Source organism: Pogoniulus pusillus, chromosome 23, assembly GCF_015220805.1.
Source record: "Pogoniulus pusillus isolate bPogPus1 chromosome 23, bPogPus1.pri, whole genome shotgun sequence".
Lineage (NCBI taxonomy): Eukaryota > Metazoa > Chordata > Aves > Piciformes > Lybiidae > Pogoniulus > Pogoniulus pusillus.
In genome coordinates this window covers 9,810,002-9,824,247 of record NC_087286.1, presented here as the reverse complement: position 1 = coordinate 9,824,247, position 14,246 = coordinate 9,810,002, and positions in this window count along the sequence as shown.

The following is a 14,246-nucleotide window of genomic DNA, read 5'->3' as shown; positions in this document are numbered from 1 at the left end:
GACAGGAGGTAAGAAACATTAGCAGAAGAAGTGACCTTAAGTTTCACTGCAAGTCAGCTCAGCTCTAGCAGCAGAAAAGCTTTTCCCTGCCTTTTGATACCTTTCTTTGCTTCAAAGCAAAACAAATGAGAAACAGTCACTCAATAAGGGCTCTTAGCCACGTCCTCATTAGAGACAAAAATTTAGCAGCTTTTCCTTGCCAGCAGCCCAGCCCCAACATTACCAAACATCACTCACACAGTTCACCCTGGGGTCACTCGTAACTGCCTGGCCGCTACCAGCACCAGCAGCTGCTTGCCAAGCACATAGAGTCAGACCCACCAGTGGCTGCTGCTGCTCTGTACCACTCCAGAGATGCAAAGCAGCTGTAAAACAGGTTTAAGAGACTGCTTCAACCAGCTCTGCTTTGCTTCGTGTGGCTGACACGGTGCAAAGCTGCCAGAGCAGCCCAAGGAATCTGATCCTCTGAATTTATAACAGAGTGGAAGTGTTCATTCCAGCTTTGACTCCTGTCAAAATAGCTAATGAAGTCCACTGGGAGGACCTTACACATTGGCACTTCAAACTGAGCTCACTGACTCTTCCCTGGGTGCACCATTGCTGTCAGTCTCCCTCAAAACACAGAGAATCACAGAATTGTTTTGGCTGGGGGAGAACTCCAAGATCATCTAGTCAGGCCATCCACCTAACACCACCATGGCCATTAAACCATGTCCCAAAGTGCCACAGCCACATTTTCCTTGGACACCTCCAGGGATGGTGACACCACCACCTCCCAGGGCAGCCTATTCCAAAACCACTTTGAAAAAGGAGGGTGTAGTGAGGTGGGGGTTGGTCATTTCTCCCTAGGATCAGGTGATAGAACAAGAGGAAATGGCCTGAAACTGTGCCAGGGGAGGCTTAGTTTGGATATGAGGACCTTCTCTGGATGATGACACAGCAGAACCTGTCTTCTCAGCCAGGCTGTATAAACCACATAGGTGGAATCATTGAACTGTTTTGGTTGGAAAAGACCTCTAAGATCACTGAGTTCAGTCATAACCCAACACTGCCATGGCCATTAACCACATGCCCAAGTGCCATGGCCACATGACAATTATGATCCCTATGATTACAGCCATTATGATCCCCTAGGATTATGGTAATTACGATCCCTGGAGCACTTCCCCTTTTTGTTACATCAGGTTGAGATCAGTCAACAGACTTGTCCAGAAGAGGATTTGGAAAGCCCTGCAAAGAGGTGCAGTGTGTTACTCCAACCTTTCCCCCCTGCCTAGGAAGCCACACTAAAGGCATTTGCATTAAACAGGTCCAAAAACTAATTAAAAAGAAATTCATTAGCAGTTATCACTCCATGCAGCCTCCAAACTACGCCCTCTCTTCAACGAGCTGTCTTTTGTTTCATTGCTTGGAGGCTAATAAGAGGTGAGCAGTAAGTCGCAGCAGAGCTCATTCTTCTCCGCGCTCCAGCAGCAGTCAGCAACGCCAACAACCCGTGCAAAACCCGCGGCTCGGCGCTGACATCTGCGAGCAGCTCCGCGCTCTGCTGCTGTTGCTGTTTGCTTGTACAAGGCTTCTCTCTTCTCCTTAGCCTAACCACCCTGCCATGTCAAACAAAAACCTGACAACACAGAGCACCCTGAAGCACCTCAGCTTGAAACTGAAGACAAGCTGGAAGATCTAAAGGACAGAGAAGCTGCATTTTCCCTCCTCAGCTGGCAGCTGCTCTTTATAACTTCAAGGCTCGTCTTTGTGAAACGTTAGCAGGACAGAAGTGCTGGTGGTGACCTTTCACTGACCACTACATGAACATCACTCCCCTCAGTAACTCAGGAGTAATAACCTGGTTCCTGTGGCTGAGAGACTTGAGGCTGGTTAGTCTGGAGAGGGGAACTTAACAAACATCTGTAAATAGCTGAAGGCTGGGGGTCAGGAAGGAAGGGACAGGCACAGCCTCTGCTCATTTGTGCCTTGCGTTAGGACAAGGGGCAAGGAATGGAAGCTACAACACAGGAAGCTGCACCTCAACATGAGGAAGAACTGGAGTGTAAGGCTCACAGAGCCCTGGCACAGGCTGCCCAGAGAGGTTGTGGAGTCTCCTTCTCTGGAGCCTTTCCAGCTCTATCTGGATGTGTTCCTGTGTGACCTGTGCCAGATTCTCTGGTCCTGCTCTGGCAGGGGAGTTGGTCTGCAGAAGAGAAGACTGAAAGGAGATTTGATCAGTGTATACAACTACCTGAGGGTTGGGTGTCAGTGGCTGGAGCAAATCTCTTTTCAGTGGTCAGCAACAATGAGACAAGGAGCAACAGCTACAAATTGGAACACAGAAGGTTTCACCTCAACACAAGGACAAACTTCTTTACAGTGAGGGTGCTGGAGCCCTGGAACAGGCTGCCCAGAGAGGTTATGGAGTCTCCTTCTCTGGAGACTTTCCAAACCCACCTGGATGCATTCCTGTGTGAACTACCCTGGATGATCCTGCTTTGGCAGGGAGGTTGGAGTCAGTGATCTCTGGAGGTCCCTTCCAACCCCTAACATCCTGTGATCCTATGATCCTGTGAAAGCTTTGCCATGCAGAAGTTTAATTATCAAGCAGGATATTAAAATCCTGCTATCACTGCTGCTTTCAATAACAAGCATGGTTCTGAGAACCATTGCTTTTTGGAAGGCGTCTTTAATCACTTCTAATGTGATGATATCTCTCCAGCAAGGCTGGATTAATCATTGCCACAGGTGGATAAATTCTGGCCGGAAACAGCAGCTTAACTGATTGTGACTTGTCAGTTTCATGCAGGATAGCTACCTTGATTCTGAATTCTCTGCTTATAAGTTCCCCTGCTTCTGCATTGGCCAAAGGAAAAGGAAGCAGAATTTCCTACACAGCAGCTGCTGAATGTGCCATATCTGGGGACTGCTGTGGCAGGTCCCCTCCTTGCACATCACTCTGGGCACAGAAGGGATTCTGCTGTTTAATTCATCCCTGTTGATGTCCCAATAACAACACTGATAGATCAGCAGCCTCAGGCTGCTCTGGGCTCAGTCACAGACAAACCCCACCTCACAACTCTAAGGAGAGCCTTATGTGATCAACTCCTAACCAGGAAGGCTAATGGCATCCTGGGTGGCATCTTGGCCAGCAGATCAAGAGAGGTTCTTCTCCCTCTCTTCTCTGCCCTGGTGCCACTTCATCTGGAATACTGCATCCAGCTCAGGGCTCCTTAGTTCAAGGACAAAGGAACTACCAAAATGAGTCCAGCAGAGAGCCATGAGGATGATGAGGGAACTGGAAAGTCTATCTTACACAAAGAGGCTGTTTAGCCTGGAGAAGAGCAGACTGAAGGGGAACTACTTTCAGAGTTGTAGAGAAGGTCTCCCCCTCATCCTCCTCTTCTCCAGACTAAATGCCCCCAGTTCCCTCAGCTGCTCCTCACCAGACCTGTTCTTCAGAGCCCTCACCAGCTTTGTTGCCCTTTTTGGATCAGTTCCATTTTTCTTGTAATGTTATTAAACATGCTGCTTTTGGAGTCAGCAGGCTGCTATATGGACAGTGTTCATTATATCACCTCTCAAAATCTGTGTTTGGCTGCAAAAGGGTTTGAAGGGTTTTGTGAATCAGATACTATGACTCAGGTGAGCCTTCCAAACTGCACAAGACCCAGGGCTGTGCTTTCAGAGCAGTCTGTAAGCTTTAGGTTGCCCCATCTGCTACCTGAGCTCCAAGGCTGATGAACAGTTCTGTTCACAGGATGTTAGTGGTTGGAAGGAACCTCCAGTCCACCCCCCTGCCAGTGCAGGACCACTGAGTCTAGCACAGGTCACCATAGGAACACATACAGACAGGGCTGGAAAGTCTCCAGAGAAGGAGACTCCACAACCACTCTGGGCAGCCTGTGCCAGTGATCTGTGAGCTTTACAGTCAAGAAGCTCTTCCTCATGTTGAGATGTAACTTTCTGCCCTGCAGTTTCCATCCCTTGCCCCTTTTCCTATCCCAGGATACACCTTGATACACACAAACTGATGCTCCTGCCAGTGTGACAACAGGTGCTGGCACTGGCCAGACTCCCCTTCTGCATATAAGGTGAACATCAGAGTGATGAATGGAAAGAATTGGACATCTGTGGAGGTTGCACAGCCACAGGCTGCTCATTTGTTTTTCTCCAGCTGAAAAAGCCTGGCTGACAGAATTAAGGCTTCAAAGCTCATTCAGTCTCCTTTTAGCTGCCTCCTTCTCACCAAACCTCTAAAAGAAAAGAACTCTCAGTAGTGTGCATCCAATTAAGCCATGTTTACAAATAATTTCTGTCTCTCTGCCCAGCTGCAATGATGATATATGGTTGTTCTGGGGATGCACAAGAAGCTTGGAACTTTAGGTTTCAGACACAAAATTTATTACAGAGCTCTGGTGCTTTAATTCAGCTGCAGTCTCCGTCCGAGAGAATCTCACTCAGTCCCTCTCAAGGGGCTTTGTATAGGCCATGCTAATTTTCAAGTTAAATATATTTAAATGTATGCATTTCCAAGCTCTGCAGACCACAGTTTAACTGAAGGGGGGGAGAAATTCTATATAAATGATTCATGAGTATTTGGCACTTGGTTACTGGGATGGGGGAGGAGAGGGGAGAAGAGGAAGGATCCCATGTTCTGTGGCAGCATTGCCCTCCTGCATTCCAGCAGCCAGGATGTGTGATAGACTAAGCCTCAATTGCACCACCTCGCTGGGGTTAAAATTAATCATGGAATGGGTTGGGTTGGAAGGGACCTTCAAGATCATCCAGTTCCAACCCCCCTACCATGGGCAGGGACACCTTCAACTAGACCAGGTTGCTCAAGGCTTTATCCAAACCTAGCCTTGAGTACCTCCAGGGAGGGGGCAAGACAGAAAGCCTCCATCATCACCAAAGGCATTTCGGGCCATTTGCTGAGCAGAAGTGGGAGAGGAGCATCTAACATGGTTGCTATGATGGGAACCAGGGGGGGTTGCCTGCACCAAGTGCCCCCAGGCTCCTATAACGGGCAAAGGACTGATCACTCTAGTTGACTGGATAGGGCTGGGTGCTAGGTTGGACTGGATGAGCTTGGAGGTCTCTTCCAACCTGGTTGATTCTGTGATTCTAAGGAGTTCACAGCTAATTCACCAGTTCACTGGATTGCTCTGCTAGAGCAGGGCTGCATGACCCCTTGAACTGAGGGTCCCAGAACTGGACAAGTGCCAGTTAGCTTTTCTTTTCCTGTGTTGCAATGGTGAGAGGTAGCTCACAGACACAGATATGTTATAGAATGGTAGGGGTTGCAAGGGACCTCCAGAGACCTTCAGGTCCAACCACCCCCGCACCCAAGCAGGATCACCCAGGGCAGATCTCACACAGAAACAAATCCAGATGGATCTTGAAAGTCTCCAGGGGAAGAGACTCCCCAACTTCTCCAGGCAGCCTGTCATTCTCATGGCAAAGAAGTTTCTCCTTAAGTTCCAGTGAAACCTCCTGTGTTATGGTTTGTGCTCACTGTGCCTTGTCCTATCACTGGGCACCACTGACAAGAGCCTGGCACCACCTTCTTGACATCCATCCTTGAGTTACTTACAAGCATTGATCATATTCCCTCTCATGCTCCTCTTCTCCAGGCTAACCTGCCCCAGGGCTCTCTACCTTTCCCCATCATCAGACTGACATTCCAGTCCCTTTGGCATTCTCCTAGCCTCTGTTAGACGTTCTCAGTATATCTCTGTCCCTCTTGAACTGAGGAGGGACACAATACTCCAAATGTGGTCTCACCAGGACTGAATAGAGGAGAAGGAGAACCTGCCTTGACCAGCTGACTACACTCTTCTTAAAGCACCCCAGAATAACCTTGGCCTTCTTGTCCACAAGAGCCAAGAATATTGGAGTGCACCTCAAAAAAAAGAAAAGCTGAAGTGAGAGCCAAAGCAGCATCACTACTACAACACCTGTTTAAAACTGAACTTGCCTGGCTTGTATACAAGCTTTTGGTGGGCATGATAATCTAAGGAAAGTAAGAGGCAAAACTTCATCTCATAATGTTCTTCCAACAGTCATCTAATAACCCCTTGATAATCCTAAGGGAGAGCTCAAAGACATTAGTCACTGAGGAATCTGGGTTGTGGCCATGACATGCACTGCCAAGCAAAGCTACTCAGGCACCAGTAAGCTATTAATAGATTGTGATTCTTAGAAGCACAGAATCATTAAGGTTGGAAAAGACCTCCAAGATCATCAAATCCAACCTTCCACCCAACACCAGCATGCCCACTAGACCCTGTCCTGAAGTGCCACATCTGCTCATTTATTTGAGCACCTCCAGGGACGGTGACTCCACCTCACTGGGCAGCCTCTTCCACTGTCCTACCACTCTTGAAGGAAAGAAATTCTTCCCAATATCCAACCTAAACTTCCCCAGGCACAGCTTGAGGCCATCACCTCTTGTCCTGTCACTCATTACTTGGGAGAAGAGACCAACACTGGCCTCTCTGCACCCTCCCAAGCCTCAGTATTTCTTCCAAGGCAGCAGCAACATAAGACAACACTCCTGATCTTAGGTAACCAAAAAAGTATGTTGGCATTGCTTTTTTACATCTTGCCACTGGTTTTTTACCTCTTGGCACAGATTTTTACATCCTGGCACAGATTTTTACATGTTGGCACAGATTTTCACATGTTGGCATTGCTTTAGGTTTCATTCCCACAGCACTGATCACCTTCTTTGTGATAGGTAAGGCAGAAACAAAGGATTCCTGAACCTCAGTAGACTCAATGGACTCTCTTTTAAGTCATTGTAGGTGTTTTGTATTTATCATCTGGTTCACAGTGCTATCAGTGAGACCTCAGTCAGAGTACAGAGGTGCAGATGGATGGATGATTCATGTCACAAGTTCACACCAGGAGCAAAATGAAGCATGAAATATTTGGAACCATAGAATTATTTTGGCTAGAAAAGGCCTTGAAGATATGAATCATAGAATGGTTTAGGTCATAAAGGACATGAAAGATCATCCAGTTCCAATCCCCCTACCATGGGCAGGGACATCTACTAGACCAAGTTGTTCAAAGCCTCATCCAACCTGATCTTGAATATCTCCAGGGAGGGGTCAGCCACAACCTCCCTGTGCAACCTGTTCCAGTGTCTCAGCACCCTCACTGGAAAGAATTTATTCCTAATCTCCAGTCTAAATCTCTCTTCTTCCAGCTTCAATCCATTGCCCCTCATCCTATCACTACAAACCCTTGCAAAAAGTCCCTCCCCAGCTTTCTTGTGGGCCCCTACAGGTACTTGAAGGCTGCTCTAAGATCTCCCTGGAGCCTTCTCTTCTTCAGAGAAGATATGAATTTAAGATATGAAGAATTGGAAGATATATCTGCAGACCATAATATTATCTTCAGTTCTGGGTCTGTAAATTAGTGACCACCTCTGCCACTTGTTTGGCATGGAGATGCTTTCAGCCAGGGAACCAAGTGGTGAGCCATAAGTATGGTGGTGCCACTTCAAAACACCTATCACATCCCCACTGAATTCTGCTGCAAGGAGTCAATAAGGGCTGCAGAATGACTTCCTCTGCATGATCTGACAGGTGATGTTTGGAGAGCTGGCAGAGCAGGAGGAAAAAAAAAGTAAATCACAAGCACTCCTGGGCTGTGAAAGACAGATACATGTTCTACTGTCCTATTTTCCCCTCTACTTTCCACCTGTCACTTAGCCCAGGCTTTAAAGCTGGGGTTGCTTGAGCAGATCACCTGTCTGCTTGCTGGGGAAGAGCTTTTTCAAAGCATAGATGAAAAACACCAGGAGAAATGGCCACAAAAATCTTCAGGAAACAAATGCCCAGGTTTTCACTGGAAGATCCAGGATAGATTCATCCAGATTCATTTTCTAGTCACTGCATGCATAGGCTTCACAAGCTCACAGAATGTTAGGGGTTGGAAGGGACCTCCACAGATCGAGTCCAAACCTCCCTGCCAGAGCAGAACCATACAACCTACCTCAGGTCACACAGGAACACATCCAGACAGGGCTGGAAAGGCTCCAGAGGAGGAGACTCCACAACCTCTCTGGGCAGCCTGTGCCAGTGCTCTGAGACCCTTACACTCAAGTTCTTCCTCATGTTGAGATACAGCTTCTCATGCTGTAGTTTCCATCCCTTGCCCTTGTCCTTCTCCTAGCACCATCAGAGATGGCTACCTAAGCAAAAATAATCTCAAGAACCTCTATTAATTGTTGTTTGTTTGGTTACAAAATGCACCAACATGCCACCTTGGGAAGCAGAAGCCCAACTCTGGACCAGAGGAAGGTGGTCAGTGCAGCAGCCCAGAGCCTACTCCATGGGCAATGGCTTCAGACACAGAATCTCACACAGAAACATTCAGGTTGCAAAAGCCCCTCAGGATCACCAAGTCCAACCCATATCCCTGCTCTACAAGGTGCAGCCTAAACCATAGCTCTAAGCACCACATCCAAATGCCTAAACCATAGCCCTAAGCACCACATCCAAATGACCCTTAAACACCTCCAGGGTTGACAACTGCACGACCTCCCTGGGCAGCTCATTCCAGTGCCTGACCACTCTTGGAGGGAAAAAAAAATCCTAATACCCAGTCTAAACCTACCCAGTTGCAGCTTGAGGCCATTTCATCTTATCCTGTCACTAATTACTTGTGAGAAGAGGCCAGCACCAACCTCTCTACAACCTCCTTTCAGGTATCAGTACACAGCCATGAGGTCTCCCCTCAGCCTCCTCTCTTTCACACTAACCAGCCCCAGCTCCTTCACTCTCTCCTCACAAGATTTACTCTCCAGGCCCTTCACAGCTTCCTTGCCCTCCTCTGCACTGGCTCCAGCACCTCCACAGCTCTCTTGTATTGAGGTGCCCAAAACTGAACACAAGAGCAGAGCAGATTTAGAGTGGAAGTTAGGAACAAGTTCTGCACCGTGAGGGTACTGGAACACTAGAATAGGTTGCCCACAGGATGGTTGTGGCTCCATCAGTGGTGATATTCAAGGTGAGGCTTGAGAGGGCTCTGGGCAACCTGGTCCAGTTGAGGATGTCCCTGCTGACTGCAGAGGGGGTTGGACTGGATGACCTTTGGAGGATCTTAGGAAGAAGTTCTTCAGTACAAGAGTGGTAAGGCTCTGGAACAGGTTGCCCAGGGCGGCTATGGATGCCTCCTCCCTGAGGGTGTTCAAGGCCTGGTTGGATAAGGCTGTGAGCAGCTCAGTCTAGTGGAGAGTTACCCCTGCCCATGGTGAGGGAGGTTTGAAGTAGATGATCTCTGAGATCCCTTCCAACCTAAGCCATTCTGTGATTCTATGACACCTACTATACTTGAACTGTGTATCAACAAAACCTGTGCCCTCAGCACTGAAAGTAAGAAATCACTCTGAAAAGGGAAAACCACTGCATTTGTGAAAACAGAAAATAATGATGCAAGCATAACCTGGGTCAAGACATGGACAAGAGTCTCCCTCCTGCTCTAAAGTGTACTTTAAGACCATGTGCACAATTTTAAGGACTTGCTTTTGCATGCAGCAGGGTATGGCCCTACAGCACTCTGTGTCAGGACCTCTGAACACAGCAGCCACAGAAGGTTCTCCTTTCCTGAGTCACCATTCATAGCTCTTCCAGCATGGACAGGCAGTGAAGAAAGATCCTTCACTTGAGGAATGACAACATGTCTGTGACACTGTCTGCTTTCAAACCTCCACTCAGGCTTTCTGGGATCAAACTTGTTTGGTTTTTCATAGTCGAGAGGATAAAGAGCTATTAGGTTTAGAGCAGCCTATACTCATTAGCTAATGTCCAGCTGTGAGAGGTGCTGAATTCAGAACTAAACAGTCATTAGCTGAAGGTAATTTGGTGCTTTACGCTCAGTAAACACACTGATGTTTAGCACAAATCTTCCACTAAAGCTTAGAAAACAACATTTTCCATGCTTTCAGAGGGCTGAGGTCAGAAACAATTTCCTATGCCAGGACAAACATCATCAGCCTACAAGGGTCATAGAATCACAGGAGTGTTTCAGTTGGAAAAGACCTCCAAGATCACTGAGTCCAACCATCAACCCAACACCACCACAGCCATTAAAGTATGTCCCCTAGTGCCATGCCCACACATTCCTTAAACACTCCAGGGATGGGGACTCCACCACCTCCCTGGGCAGCCTGTTCCAACCCCTGACTGCTCTTCCAGCAAAGAAGTTTTTCCTAACCCTCCCCTGGTACAGTTCCAGGCCATTTCCTCTCCTTCTATCACCTGATATTAGGCAGAAGAGACCAACCCAGACCTCACTGCAGCCTCCTCTCAGGGAGTTGTAGAGAGCAATGAGGTCTTCCCTTATGAATCATAGAATCACTCCAGTTGGAAAAAACCTTTAAGATCATGGAGTACAACTGTCAACACCACCATGGCCACTGAACCATGTCCCAAAGTGCCACGGCCTTGAACAGCTCCAGGGATGGGGACTCCATCACCTCCATGGGCAGCCTGTTCCAGTGCCTGACCACTCTTGCAGCAAAGAAACTTCTCCTAATATCCAACCTAAACATCCTCTAGAGCAACTTGAGGCCATTTCCTCTTCTCCTGTCACTAATTACTTGAGAGAAGAGACCAACATCTGCCTTAGTATAGATTCATTTCAGGGAGATGTAGAGAGCAATGAGGTCTCCCCTCAGCCTCCTCTTCTCCAGACTTAAACACCCCCAGTTCCCTCAGCTGCTCCACACCAGATCTGTTCCTGAGATCCCTCTCACCAGCTTTGTTGCCCTCTCTGGACCTGCTCCATAAACTCAAAGTCTTAAGCTGAATGGAGTGGCTGGAACTTGCTGTCCTGTCAAATGTAGGTTAACAAACACCAACAACTAAATCCTGAGAAAGAACATAACCTAAGGGCTGAAAGATGAGGTCGAGGAATGTTTTCAGTGGCAGACATTTCCTCTTCACAGACCATAAATTAATTCTTCATCAAAGTAGCTGGAAATAGTCTTGATCATACTGTATAAATAATGTCCAAAGGTTGAAATTCCTCTTACTGTGTTAACATCAAAGGTTAAAATTACTCTTCCTATGTTAGCATGGTTCCTGTGGGGCTGGATCATGTTGCAAATTTGGCCCAGGTTTACACAGCAGGCAGCTGGAATTTAAGAGATTAGGACATGCTTAATAGCTTTAGTTTAGTGCCCAGGCTTCCTGCTGAGAACTGAAGTTTTAATACCTCCAAAACTGCCAAGAAAACACCTGAGGAAATAAGTTTATATCACAAGAAAAATACACCAACTCCACTAATTATCCTTCCTCCTCTTCTGTTCTGCTCCTCAGCCTGGTCTTGAGAGAAAAGGAAGCTTCACGTTCCTGAAGGTGCAAGGGAACCTACTTTCTGCCTGGGTGTCCAACTTGGTCCAAACCCAGGTGGAAATCAATGGGAATTAGGTATCCATTCTCATTTCTCTGTGTTGTCTGATGTTTGAGAAAGGATTCTAAGGTGCATTAGAAAGAGCATGACCAACAGGTCAAGGAAGGTTCTCTTCCTCCTATGTTCTGCTCAGGTTACACCTGGAGCATTGCATCCAGTTCTGGGCTCCGCAGTTGAAGACAGACTGGGGAGAGCCCAACAGAGGCCATGAAGATGCTGAAGGGACTGGAGCATCTCTCTGATGAGGAGAGGCTGAGAGACCTGGAACTGCTTAGCCTGACAAAGAGCAGACTGAGAAGGGTTAAGGTCAAGAAGATGAGGCTGGGCTTCTTTCAGTGGTGCTCAGTGATAGGACAAGGGGCGATGGGCACAAACTAGAACACAGAAAATGTCACTTAAACATAAGGAAAAACTTCTTTACTGTGAGGGTGCTGAAGCCCTGGAGCAGGCTGCCCAGAGAAGTTGTGGAGTTTCCTTCTCTGGAGACTTTCCAAACCTGCCTGGACACTGCTATCTTGTGCAACCTGCTGTGGGTGATCTCGCTGCAAGCAGCGGGGGTTGGATTTGATGCTCTCCAGAGGTGCTTCCCACCTCTATCATTCTGTGAAACCTTTAGAGAATGTCAGTCAGGGATGATTCCTACTGAGATATCAACTGTTTGGAAAGGAATACTCACATTTTCTACCTCGACCAATCCAAGTGAGAGAGAGAAACAAGCTTGGAAAGATGAAAAGCAGCAGCAAAGCATCACCTACTCACCTCTGCATCGCCTACAGCTGCTTCAAGGCACATTTTAATCACCTGCTGGCACAATGGTTTGACAACAGCAAAGCAGTCAGACCTTAACCAGCTTTGAGAGCCTTTTCCTTCCACGGGAAAATAGTCTCCAAGAGGAACAGAGGACTGCAGACCCACCCTGTGCTCATCTGTGTAAATTGCTACTTCTCTGCTTTTCATTCCATTCTTTTCAGCTCGGCTAGACTGAAGCTCTCATGAAATGCCCCTGGCTCTTGGCAAGCTCCATCTCAGTGTCTTGCACATTGGAAAAGAAGTAAAAAAACTCAGATCCATCTAAACAGGACACAGTTTTCAAGCTGGTACTGCTTGGGCAACGAAGTGCTATGCTAAGTTCAAGTCCAGGGAGCAAGAAAAGTTCATTTCTTAATGGCATTGCAGGAAAGAAAATGACTGCTTTTATCCCCAGTACATTACTTTTATCCTTTCACTGAAAACACACTCCCCCACCCTCCCCCCCCCAAAAAAAAAAAAAATTAAAGTATCAAAAGTAATAATTTGTTTGGGATGAAATATGGAACAGATCAAGTAATGACGATGCAGCACAAAGGACTGGGAAGGAATATCCTCTCTCTGCGTGAATCGCTGTCTTTACAGCAGATTAATTTGTCTTAATAGCATAACAAAGCCTCTGCTGCCGTAGCACCTCTTAGTGGAGTTTTTCCTTGACTGTACCTCCTGCAGTGGCTTTCTTCTTGCAGTCAAGCAGCAGCTTGTACACACATTTAACTCTACAGGCTCTGAAGGCATCACCACAGCCACCAGTTTCTATCACTGGCACGTTTTTAAGCAGCAGGACACCTTCAAGCAGCACAATAGGATCCCAACGCGTTTATATTTGGAGTGTTGAATTACGAGAACGAGTAAAAAACGTGAACACAACATCTTTGCATCCCCCCAGTTGCCTCTGCTACTGACGGCAATTTTTATCATGGATTTGTATTGCTAAGCCCTTTGGGGTTTATGTGGAAATCACAGAATCAGCCAGATTAGAAGAGACCTCCACGATCAGCCAGTCCAACCCAGCCCTGCCCAACCAACTAGCCCTTGGCACTAAGTGCCTCATCCAGGCTTTTTTTGAACACCTCCAGGGACGGCGACTCCACCACCTCCCTGGGCAGCCCCCTCACGGAAGGGTTTCATTCTAACTAATGATATAGTAGGACTTTACTCCACCTGCAGTGCCCAGAGCTGGCTCAGAAGTACGCTCGGAGGTAGGCAGCAGGCTGTGTCCTGCGCCAGGTGCTGCTGGCTCCGAAACACGAGTGCAAGCAGACGTTCCAGTGGTGCGCTGCTGCCGCCCTGTGGCACCTCTGCGTTACTGCCGCGCCTGAAGAGGACTAAGGAACCATAGAATCATAGGATGGTTTGGGTTGGAGGGGACCTTCAAGATCACCTGGTTCAAACCCCCCTGCCATAGGCAGGGACACCTCCCACTAGCACAGGTTGTTCAAGGCTTTGTCCAGCCTGGCGTTGTGCATCCCCAGGGACGTAATATCCACAATCTTTTTGAGCAACCTGTTCCAGTGTCTCACCACCCTCTCTAAAGAATTCCTTCCTAATCTCCAGTCTAAATGTCCTCTCCTCAAGCTTCAATCCATTCCCTCTCATTATATTGCTACATCCTTTGTAGAACATCCCTTTCTCACTTTCTTGTAGCCCCCTTCAAGTACTGGAAGGCTGCTCTAAGGTATCCCTGGAGCCTTCACTTCTCCAGGCTGAACAGCCACAACTCTCTGAGCCTGGAAGTTCTCCAGTCCTCTGATCATCTTCGTGGCCTCCTCTGGACCCTCTCCAGTAGTTTCATGTCCTTCTTGTACTGGGAGCCCCAGAACTGGATGCAGTGCCCCAGGCGAGGTCTCAGCAGAACCTCACTCAGCCTGATGGTCAACACTGCTTTGGATGCAGGCCAGGGTAAGGCTGGCTTCTGTGCTGCCAGCAGCCATTGACAGCTCATGTTGAGTTTTTCCTCAGTGATGATGAAATTACTGTGGCTCAGCCATCTCTGTAAGGCTGTTTGAAAAGCTCACATGCAG